Raw genomic sequence first — 11,410 nt, 5'->3', positions numbered from 1 at the left:
TTATTTGTCAGAGAGAGACCATGCACAAGCAGGGGGAGCAGCAGGCAGAGGGAGAAGCAGGCTCCTCACTGAGCAAGAAGCCCAATGCAGGACTTGATCCCAGGACCCTGAGCCAAAGGCAGATGCTTAACCGAGGCACCTAGGTATCCCTGAATATCATGATCATCTTAATTGATATAGAAAAAGCATTTGATAAAATCCAACATTTTATCATCATAAAAACAGTCACAAGCTATAAATAGAAGGGAACTTCCTAAACATGTATAGGGCATTTGTTTTTGTTTTTTTAATTAAAAAAAACCCACAGCTAATATCACACTCGGTGGTAGAATTCTGAAACTTTTTTCTCTAAAACCAAGAACAAGACAAGAATGCCCACTTTCACCACTGCTTTCAACATTGTCCTAGAAGATCTATGCCAAGCAATTAGGCAAGAAAAAGATATAAAAGACATCCAAATTGGAAAAGTAGAAGCAAAACTATTTCTATTCATAGATGACATGATGATATATATATGTACAATCTTAAAGCAATCAAAAATATTATTAGTGCTAATAAATTAATTCAGCAATGATACAGGATACCAAATCAGTTGTATTTCTATACATTAGCAATGAACAATTTGAAAAGGAAATTAAGAATATTATGCACGGTAGCCAAAAGATGGAAACAACCTAAATGTCCATCAACTAATGAATGGGTAAACAAAATGTGGTATAGCCATACAATGGGATATTATTGAACAATAAAAAGAACAAAGTACTGAGATATGGTACAAGGTAGATGAACCTCAAAAACATGCTAATTCAAAGAAGCCACACACAAAAAGGCCACATATCACAAGATTCTATTTATACAAAATATCCAGATAATGCAAATCCATAGAGTCAGAAAGGAGATTCATGGTTGCCAGGAGCTGGAGGGAGTGAGGGGAATGGGGAGCTGCTTAATAGAAGAGGTTTCCTTTAAGGTCATGAAAATGTTCTGGAACTAGATATTGGACATGGTTGCACAATATTCAAATGTACTAAATGTCACTGAATTGTACACTTTAAAATGGTTCAAATGGTAAATTTTATGATATGTGTATTTTATAACAATTTAAAAAAGAAAATGTTGACAAAAATGGGGAAGGTCACGGACATATTGAGGCCCTGATCCACCATTTGAATAGTTTGATTATCCTGATAGAGAGAAGTCCAGCAGCTTCCAGCCATTCCAGCTACCCCAGCTAAGGTACAAAACCAGTGACCAAAACTATCTTGGGTTTTCCAGCCATAGTCAAGCTCCTGGTTGAAAGAAGCTGCGTGAGTGACTCCAGACAATGCCACATTAATCAGAACTGCCCAGTTGAGCCTAGTCAATCCACAGAATCATGAGAAATAATGAATTGTTGATGTTTTAAGCCAAAAAAAAAAAATAGAAACATAATGTAGCCCCAGGTGATTTGACGGCACATCAAAGTTTACTCCTCCAGAAAGGATGAACTAGGAAGAGACTGTAGCTCACCTTTTTTTTTTTTTTAAGATTTTATTTATTTGACAGAGAGAGACACAGCGAGAGCGGGAACACAAGCAGGGGGAGTGGGAGAGGGAGAAGCAGGCTTCCCGCCAAGCAGGAAGCACGATGTGGAACTTGATCCCAGGACCCCGGGACCATGACTTGAGCCGAAGGCAGACGCTTACAACTGAGCCACCCAGGTGCCCCTGTAGCTCACCTCTTAAAAAGGGATTCAACAGATAAGCATAACCTTGAACAAAATAATCCACCAGAAATTGACCCGGTCCCAATTCTGAGTAGCACAGGCAATCAGTAGTAAAAGAAGAATGGCAATACTTGCCACTCAGAATCATATACAGTCTTTCTTATCACCTCTCAGATTAATTCTATTCAAATTGTGATATTTGATGGTTTCGCATAGCTATTTTTTTTTATATATCTACCAATCTAATAGGCTAATAGACTAGGTCAGTGGTTCTCAAAGAGTGGTAGGTCCGGCAAACCAGCAGCATCAGAATTATTTCAAGTTGTTTGTTTTGGGTTCCTTTCTCTGCAATGATAATAACTACCACCATATATTGAACATGTATTCCATGCAAAAGTTTTAAATATATTATTCCACTTGATGCTTACAAAAGGCATTGTAAGTAGTCTTCAACATACAGATGCAGAAATCGATCTCAGAGATGTGAGGTGATCTGCCCAGGATCACACAAACTAGAAATGGAAAGTACTGACATTTAAACCTAATCTGTCTTAATGCCAGAGTCCATGATAGAAGCACTACTTCACATCGTCTCTAAAAACCTATCCTATCCCATGGGTGCCAACCACACCAAACTGCCACATGAGGCCCTACTGTGGATTCTTAAAGTCAGGAAGGAAAAAAAGACAAAGTAAGATCTTAAATTCAGAGCTCCCAACTCCACCTTTTTAAAACATAATTCTTTTTTTTTCTTTTCCATTTCTTTTTATCATTATTATTATTATTATTATTATTGTTATGTTATGTTAATCGTCATACATTACATCATTAGTTTTTGATGTAGTGTTCCATGATTCATTGTTTGCGTATAACACCCAGTGCTCCATGCAGAACGTGCCCTCTTTAATACCCATCACCTGGCTAACCCATGCCCCCACCCCCCTCCCCTCTAGAACCCACAGTTTGTTTCTCAGAGTCCATAGTGTCTCATGGTTCATCTCCCCCTCTGATTTCCCCCACTTCATTCTTCCCCTCCTGCTATCATCTTCTTCTTTTTCTTTTTTTAACATATAATGTATTATTTGTTTCAGAGGTACAGGTCTGTGATTCAACAGTCCTACATAATTCACAGCACTCACCATAGCGCATACCCTCCCCATAAAACATAATTCTATCTTACCTTGTCTAAGAATGCTTCCTTGGAGGCCCAAACCAAAATTAATTTCTGATTTTCCTATACTTTTACAAAATTTGTAACATGTGACACAATCATCCGAGCTTAACCCCATGGCCTTTTGAGATTTAGTGTTGTATGCTCTGTATGCCAACTCAGTGTAACAGAAAACAAGTGTTACATAAAGTTGCTTCAAAAATGACTTTCATTGGGGTGCCTGGGTGGCTTAGTTGGTTAATCGGCTGACTTGATTTCAGCTCAGGTCATGATCTCAGGGTCCTGGGATCGAGCCTGGCATCAGGGTCCAGGCTCAGTGGGGAGTCTGCTTGAGGATTCTCTCTCTTCTTCTCCTTCTGACCCTCCCTCAACTCATGCACTCACTTGCTCTCTCGCTCTCTCTCTCTCAAAAAATAAATAAATCTTTAAAAAAATGGCTTTCATCTTCAACAAATGGCATTAGAAAAACTGGACAGTTACATGCAAAGGAATGAAACCGGACCACTTTCTTACACCATACACAGAAATAAACTCACAATGGGTTAAGACCTAAATGTGAGACCTGAAACCATAAAAGTCCTAGACCAAGGGTGCCTGGGTGACTCAGTCAGTTAAGTGACTCTTGATTCAGTGTGGAGTCTGCTTGAGAATCACCCTCCCTCTCCCTCTACCCCTCCCACTTGTGCTCTCTCTCTCTCAAATAAATAAATAAATCTCCAAAAAAAATTTTTTTTTAAAGTTATCCTCACTCTATTTAATTGCTTTTGCAACTTCAACAAAAACCGGTTGTACGTATTTTTGTGTGTCTATTTCTGGGTTCTCTATTCTCTTCCACTGATCTATGTAGCTGTCTCTTGCCAATACCATGTTGTTCTGATTACTCTAGATAGATAGTAGGCATGTATCAGGTAGAATAATTACTTGTAGACTATTTTTTCTCAAGATTGTTTTAGATATTCTAGTCCTCTGTGAAACATGTGGTTTGCTTCTGTCCTCCCATATAAATTTTAGAATAATCTTTCTATGTCTACAAAATGTGCTGTGATGTTGATAGGAATGTTATTAAACCCATAGATAAGTTAGAGAAACTTGACATACTATGTTGAATTTTCCAATTCATGAACATGGTAAGTCTTTCCAATTATTTAGGTCTTCTTTGCTTTTTTTCATCAATACTTTGTAATATTCAGCATACAGATCCTGTAAATGTTTAAGTTTATACCTAAACATTATTTATTTTCTTCTAGTGCTTATAAATGCTATAGTGTTTTAAACTTAATTTCTACATATTTATTGTCAGTATATGGAAATTCAGTTGATATTTGTATGTTGATTCTGTAGTCTGATGCATTGTTGAACCCATTAATTCTATGAGATTTTTTTGTAGATTCCTCGGGATTTTCACATAGATAATCATGTCCTCTGGCAAAAGAGACAGTTTTATTTCTTTCTTTCCAATTAGAAAGACTTTTATTTCTTTTTCTGGCCCTACTGCAGTGGTTGGAACTTCCAGTAATATATCAAATAAGAATGATAAGAGTAAACATTGTTTCCTTTCTCCCATTCTTAGGAACCATTACCATTATACCATTAAGTATAATGTCATCTATAGGTGTTTTTGTAGATTTTTTTTATCAAGTTGAGAAAGTTCCCCTCTATTCCCCATTTCCTGAAAACTTTTATTGGAAATTGGTGATGAACTTTATTCTGAAGGCATTGGAAAAGTATAGAAGAGGGTTTTTTTTATCAACAGATTTCAGTGCTTGGGGTGAATAATCTGACATTTCTGGCAAGATGGACTGATTATATCCAATAATGGGTCAATACCCAAAATATATAAAGAACTTATACAACTCAAAACCAAAAAAACAAATAATCCAACTAAAAATGGGAAGAAGACATGAACACACATTTCTGCAAAGAAGACATACAGATGGCCAATAGACACATGAAAAGATGCTCAGCATCACTCACCATCAGGGACACACAAATCAAAACCACAATGCAATATGACCTCACACCTGTCAGAACAGGTAAAATAAAAAATACAAGAAACAACAACTGCTGGAAGGATGTGGAGAAAAGGGAACCCTCATGCACTATTGGTGGGAATGCAAACTGGTGCAGCCACTGTGGAAAACAGCATAGAGGTTTCTCAAAAAATTAAAATTAGAATTACTATATGACCCAGTAATTCCACTACTGGGTATTTACCCAAAGAAAACAAAAACACTAATTTGAAAAGATATATGCACCCCTATGTTTATTGCAGCATTATTTACAATAGCCAATTTATGGAAGCAACTCAAGGGTCCATTGATAGAAGAATGGGAAAAGAAGATGTGATAAACACACACACACACACACACACACACACAGGAATATTACTTAGCCATGAAAAAATGAAATCTTGCCATTTGCAACAACATGGATGGATCTAGAGGTTATAATGCTAAATGAAATAAGTCAGAGAAAGACAAATGCCATATGATTTCACTCATATGTGGAATTTAAGAAACAAAACAAATGAACAAAGAAAAAAAGACAAACAAAAAAACAGACTCTTAAATACAGAGATCAAACTAGTGGTTGCCAGAGGAGAAGTGGGGGGGGGTGAAAGAGGTGAAGGGGATTAACAGTATAGTTATCATTGATGAGCACTGAATAATGTATGGAACTGTTAAATCACTATATTGTTCACTTGAAACTATTAAAACACCATATATTAATTATCTGGAATTTTTTATTTACATTCAATTAGCCAGCATATAGTACATCATTAGTTTCAGATGTAATGTTCAATAATTCAACAGTTGCGTATAACACCCTACAGTGGAATTTTAAAAATAAGTAAATAAATATATACTATATATTTTTAAAAGATGGACTGATTGGAAGTAGACAAGGTAGGAAGCTGTTAACTGTTCTTGTGGTCATCCTCTCCTTTCTAGTCCTACTCTTAATATCTCTATTCAGATCATAGATTAATGAAGAGGTCTCAGGAAGTTAAAATCCGACAGAGAGGAGACAGTAATAAGCACCCCTAGAAAGGGAAGAAGCCATTTCTAAGCCTGCTTACAAGATAAAGTACAAGCTCCTTTGTCCATGAAAGGCATTCATGACTGAATCTTAGAAGCTTATCTCCTAATTCAGTAGCAGCAATTGGAGATAACAGATTAGACACTTGGTGGAAATAACCATGAACATATTAGAACCTCAAGTTACTCACAGCTCAGCTGGAAAGACACTCTATAAAATTAACTATAATGTTATGCAAAAAAAAAATAAATGCTTCCCTTTTTTACGGGGGAGTCCCTCCCCTCCCTCATGCCATTTTGCACTCTGGCATACTGTCCAACCCAGCCAATGTCCCACGTTCCAGAGCCTTTCAGACATTTCTTCAGCCCAACTCCTCTATTAAATTGTACCCACCAGTTCCACACCATTTCCTCAAGCCAAATCAGAGAATTTGAATAGAGCTAAGATTTTGATGACTAATCATGAGTTAATAAGTTTGCCTACCACTCTCAGATAAAATATTTGCATTTTGTAACTTTTTTTTTAAATTAAGCTCTAACCCAACATGGGGCTTGAACTCATGACCCTGAGATCAAGAGTCGCATACTCTACCGACTGAGTCAGGCAGGCGCCCCCAAAATATTTGCATTTTGGCAAAACCTGATTGAGGTGGAATTCCAGATATAGGTGTGTATATGTGGCTGCCTATTCTTCCCATATTTGGGCTGACCCTGTGATACAGGATGTTGTATGCCACAACCACCTGGCTCTGGGAATCATGTTGGAGTCAGATAACCCTTCATTGACTTGCTATAACCAGTAGAGGGATTGATTGGATCACAAAAGGGACCAAGGTAGACTGTTAACTTGATGTTTGATTTACATGCACAGACACTTTCATTTCTGGGCCTCCCTGTGGTGCTCCCTGCCCACTGAGCCACACAAGCAGCAATGTTCTGGACTTATCCCTCTCTTCAGAGTTTCAGGAAAGATTTTTCTGACATTATCTTTATACGATAATGGATGGAAGGCTTTGTCCTCTACAAAATGGATTTAAGGCAGGCACCAGGGCTATCTGGGCTGCTCTGTCCCACTCCTATACTCCCATTGTAGACAGGTGGTCTCCAACTACCCAACATACAATGTCAAAACTGGAAGGTATTTTAATGATTACTGAATAAACTTTTTCGTTTCACAGATGGGGAAACCAAAGCCAAGACGGAAGCAGTGGCCTTCCCAGGGTCCTGCAGCAAATTCTAGCAAAGCCAGAACAGCGGTTTTCCTATTTCCCCTTACACTATCTTCTTTGCTGCTTGCATTTCTGTGTGGTACTGAGAAAGTTCATGTTTCTTTTGCTTCTAACCCCCTGCCTTCATTCTAGCTTTCAGGACCCTAGGTTCCAATGCATTTATTAACTAGCCCCAGATCAGATGCCCTCTTCTATGCAAATACTCTTCTTCCTTACCCTCTGCTTACCCTTATATATTCCACTCACTGAGCTCATGCCAAAGACTACAGTTTCTGTCACTTATCTGAGCTGGACAAAGTTTTATGGTAATGACCCTGGGAGCTTTAGAGCTTGTCCAATTAAGGACCAGCACCATGAATAAGACAGGCCTTGGGGCTCTGAGTTTCCAGCTTATGCTCTTTCCACCTTTTTCACTTATCTCCCACTTTTCACATATATGTGCTTTCTACTTCAGCCAAACCTTGCATCTTTCTATTTCAATGCTTTTACATGAAATGTGCTCACTTGAATATAAAGTCCAATTCAAGTCTTACTTCTCCTTGTAGCATTCTCTGACGATCACATCATGAGTAATTGTTTCCTTCTCTTGACTCTTCTAGCATTTTAAAAATTATTTCTAGTTAGGACACTTGGGTGGCTCAGTCAGTTGAGCAGCCAACTCTTGATTTTTGTTCAGTTCATGATCTCAGGGTCCTGGTATCAAGCTCTGCCTTGGGCTCTGTGCTCAGCAGGGAGTCTTCTTCAGGATTCTCTCCCTCCCTCTGCCCCGCCCCTCCTCAAATAATAAATAAATCTTTAAAAAATTTTTAAATAGCATTATCTCTAGGATGCTTACAGTGCTGTGTCTTTGAAAGCAGGAGCCATGGCTTATTCATATTTGAATGTATCATTGGCTCCAGTTCCAATGGCTGGCACAAAGTGGGAACTCTTTAATAAAGAAATGGTTCCCAATCTTGGGCTCCTGTGGCCAGTGTCTGCAGTTATTCTGTGTGGTCATGTCTGTACTGACGCCGCTGCTGCTGAGGGACCTGACAGGCCTAGCCTGGAGGCTCCTGGTGCTGTGTGCCTAGATCCATTCCTAGCCACCACGGGAGCAGCTCAGGACCATGGATGTTGCCATTGGGCTCACTTCTTGCTTCCTCTGTTTCCTCCTGCCATCGGGCTGGGTCCTGTCACATCTGGAGAGCTACAAGAAGTGGGAGTGAAGGGTGCTGTCCTGTCCCTCACCCTGTAACCTGACCACTTCTGGCCTGTCCTGATCATGTCTGCTGCATTCTTGGCCGGACTTCCCTGGATCATGTCCTTCCATTATAGTGACCTCTTCTGCGATCATGACCTCTTGATTTCTCCATGGTGACATCCTGGAACTACATATATTGGTTTATAAGGCCCTGCTTGGTAGGATCCTCCTTGTGACAATAAAGTCTATTCAAACCTTGAAAAATATAAACAGATGGACCCTATTCAGCATCTTTCCCTTCTTATTTCTTATCAGTAATGAAAATTGTATGAGTTTCCATAAAAATAGCATTTCAGTCAAACTGACAGACTCACTAAGATAGTGGTAAAGCTATAATGTATTTTATTGAAAAACAAGATATATTTGCCATTTAATGGTTCCTCTTCTTGCATCCACTTATTTGGGAAAATATCAAAATTTAAGAGCCAAATACTACCCTTCATAAATGCACACATATACACACGCTTACAGAAATTTAGCTGATACCAGGCTAAAGAATGATAGCAATATTCTGCCTTGCATCTAGATTCCCTCTTCATTTTATCATGCATATCCCAGGGAACTTAAACTGGGAGGAGTGATAGGCAGGAGAAAAACAGCTAAGAAACAGAAGCAAGAAAACACAACAGGGCTTTGGGGGGAATGGGGAAAATATGACTTCAGAACCACTAGACCATGATGCTGAGTTGTTTACCAGTTTTGGAAAGGAGACCCTTGGGATCATCTTGAGGAAAGGAAGAGATGAAATCAAATGAAATCTCAGAAGTAAGGTCATACCTTTGACTTAAGAAATAAATGAATAATTTGGAAAAGAGAAAAGAAGACCTAAAGAGCAGCCACAACTGGGGGGTTCCCTAAAGTACTGAGCAATAGTGACAATTTCAGGGGACCCAATTCTACCCTTTCCAAGCCAAAGGAAGATGTAGTCTGATGGAAAGGCATCAGGAGGTATGAAGGGATGGATCCTCTCAGAGGGTTTCTGCTTCCATAAGAAATAACCAATAAGAACAGAAAACCATAAACTTAGAAAGTTTAGTAACAGAGGAAGAGAAAGAAAAATGCTCTAATTCTCAGCTCACCATTTCTGACTTTTCAGGTATGGATAATAAATGCCCTGCTCTTAGAGGTCAGGGCCTGTGTGTATGTTGGTGGACTTGGTGTGAGAAAGGAGCCTCCTCCTGTGTTTTTCCCCATTGCCCCCATTGCTGCTCTTCACAAACTGTTAGTGCTGCCACCTCCCACTGACCCAAGTGTTGTTGTTGGCCCCGTCAGCCAGGCTAAATATGCCTGTGGTGAACCTCCTGACATAGCTTCTGGGAAGTATCAAACATACTCTCTGCCAGAGAGCTTGGAGTAAATACTATCCAGGTCACTGGGAAGCTACATAATCCCTTCTGGGATTCCACAGCATGTCACTCCTGTTGGCTACCAGTCAACGTAGGGATGTTGGGGCTCAGATTGATCAAGTGACTGTTCTGAAACAGGGGGCACATGAGGTCATAGTTCTCATAGTCAGTGACAGGGTAGACACAGACAAACCCATCAGCCCAGGAGAGGGAACAATTGATTTGCTCAGGGAAGATGACAACATTACTGTTCTCCTGCATATGTAAAAGAACGTGAAGGAGAGAAGTAAAATGAAATACGGTTGGGCTCCAGAGAGATGCCCCTGGAGCAGCATGATTCTGGCCTGAAGTTCTTATAGGCAATGTTGTCCAGATGTCTGAGTTGGAATTGTAGAGCTGAAGGTAGGGGTATCCTGGGTAGGAATGTAGGGAGAAGAAAATCTAAGACAAAGCCAAGTTATCCTTACTGCATTAAGGAAGAAAAATACCTGACAGGTCCATATTGCATGTTCTTGCCTACTCTCCGTCTCTAAATTCCTTGGCTGAGGGGTATGGAGGTAGTTGCTGGTCTGAACAAACACTAAACAACTTCCTCTCTAGAAAGTTATGGCTACATTTACAAATGGAATATTTTCCACCACTAATTCTTTGATCAGGTTTATATCATTTTGGAAGTTTTTGAGACAAATCCAAAGTGGAAATCTCTAATCAAAAACTGCAGACTCAGGGCACCTGGATGGCTCAGTCAGTTGGGCATTTGACTCTTGGTTTTGGCTAGGGTCATGATCTCAGGGTCATGGGTTTGGGCCCTGCATCAGACACTGCACTCAGTGAGGAATCTGCTTGAGATTCCCTCTCTCTCTCCCTCTCCCTCTGCCCCTCCCCCCACTCGCACACACTCTTTCTCTCAAATAAATAAATCTTAAAAAAAAAAAAACCTTGCAGACTCATCTAACTCATTTTCTCTTGTTTTACTTCTTGAGAAAATGTCTGAATAAAGATTCATTCCTGAGTGTGCCAGTGAGCACCTCTGAATTCTGGGATGCCAGCCTTTAAACTCTCTCTATCTCTGTCTCTGGCTCGTCTGTCTGGTCTGTCTGTCTGTCTGTCTGTCTCTCTCTCACACACACACACATGAACACACGTACTTCTGAGCTACAGTGGCTCAAATGTACAGAACTTGCTCTTGGATTAAAACTTTAGAGCTCCTTCCTCAACACTTCTCCCTCCTTCCTCCACACCTCCCCTCCTACTCTTGGACATTTACTTCAGCACTTGCTCCTATCATTTTACCCTACTAACTTCCCACACCTGTATCCACACTCACTCCTTATCTTCACTCACTCCTCTTTTCTTTCTTATCTTTTCTCATCCCTTACTTTCCCCCATTTCAAAATCCCAAATATCTAGCCCTATGTGGGAGCTGACTTGAATAGCAATTTTTCTCTTCATCAGAAAAAGATCAATCTGAGAAGAAAGACAAACATATTCCAAACCCATTCTCCTTTTCTTCTGTTTTCTCTCCTCCCCATTCCTTCTCCAGATTTCATTTAGAAGTGACGTTATTTGCAGGGCACCTGGATGGCTCAGTTGGTTAAGTGTCTCCCTTCGGCTCAGGTTGCAATCCCAGGGTTCTGGGATTGAGCCCCTCAATTCTCAGTGGGGACCCTGCTTCTCCCTC

At 39.8% G+C, this 11,410-nt stretch overlaps 1 pseudogene; it reads left to right on the top strand.

The window, feature by feature from the left end:
• The first annotated feature begins 8,138 nt into the window (after window positions 1-8,138).
• LOC102728824 (cytochrome c oxidase subunit 8A, mitochondrial pseudogene) lies at window positions 8,139-8,348 on the top strand (annotated as a pseudogene).
• Window positions 8,349-11,410: the final 3,062 nt, after the last annotated feature.

The sequence above is a fragment of the Leptonychotes weddellii genome, chromosome X (genome assembly GCF_054177405.1).
Source record: "Leptonychotes weddellii isolate Sample4059 chromosome X, ASM5417740v2, whole genome shotgun sequence".
In the NCBI taxonomy this organism is placed as follows: Eukaryota; Metazoa; Chordata; class Mammalia; order Carnivora; family Phocidae; genus Leptonychotes; species Leptonychotes weddellii.
This window is presented reverse-complemented; position numbering and strand designations above follow the sequence as displayed.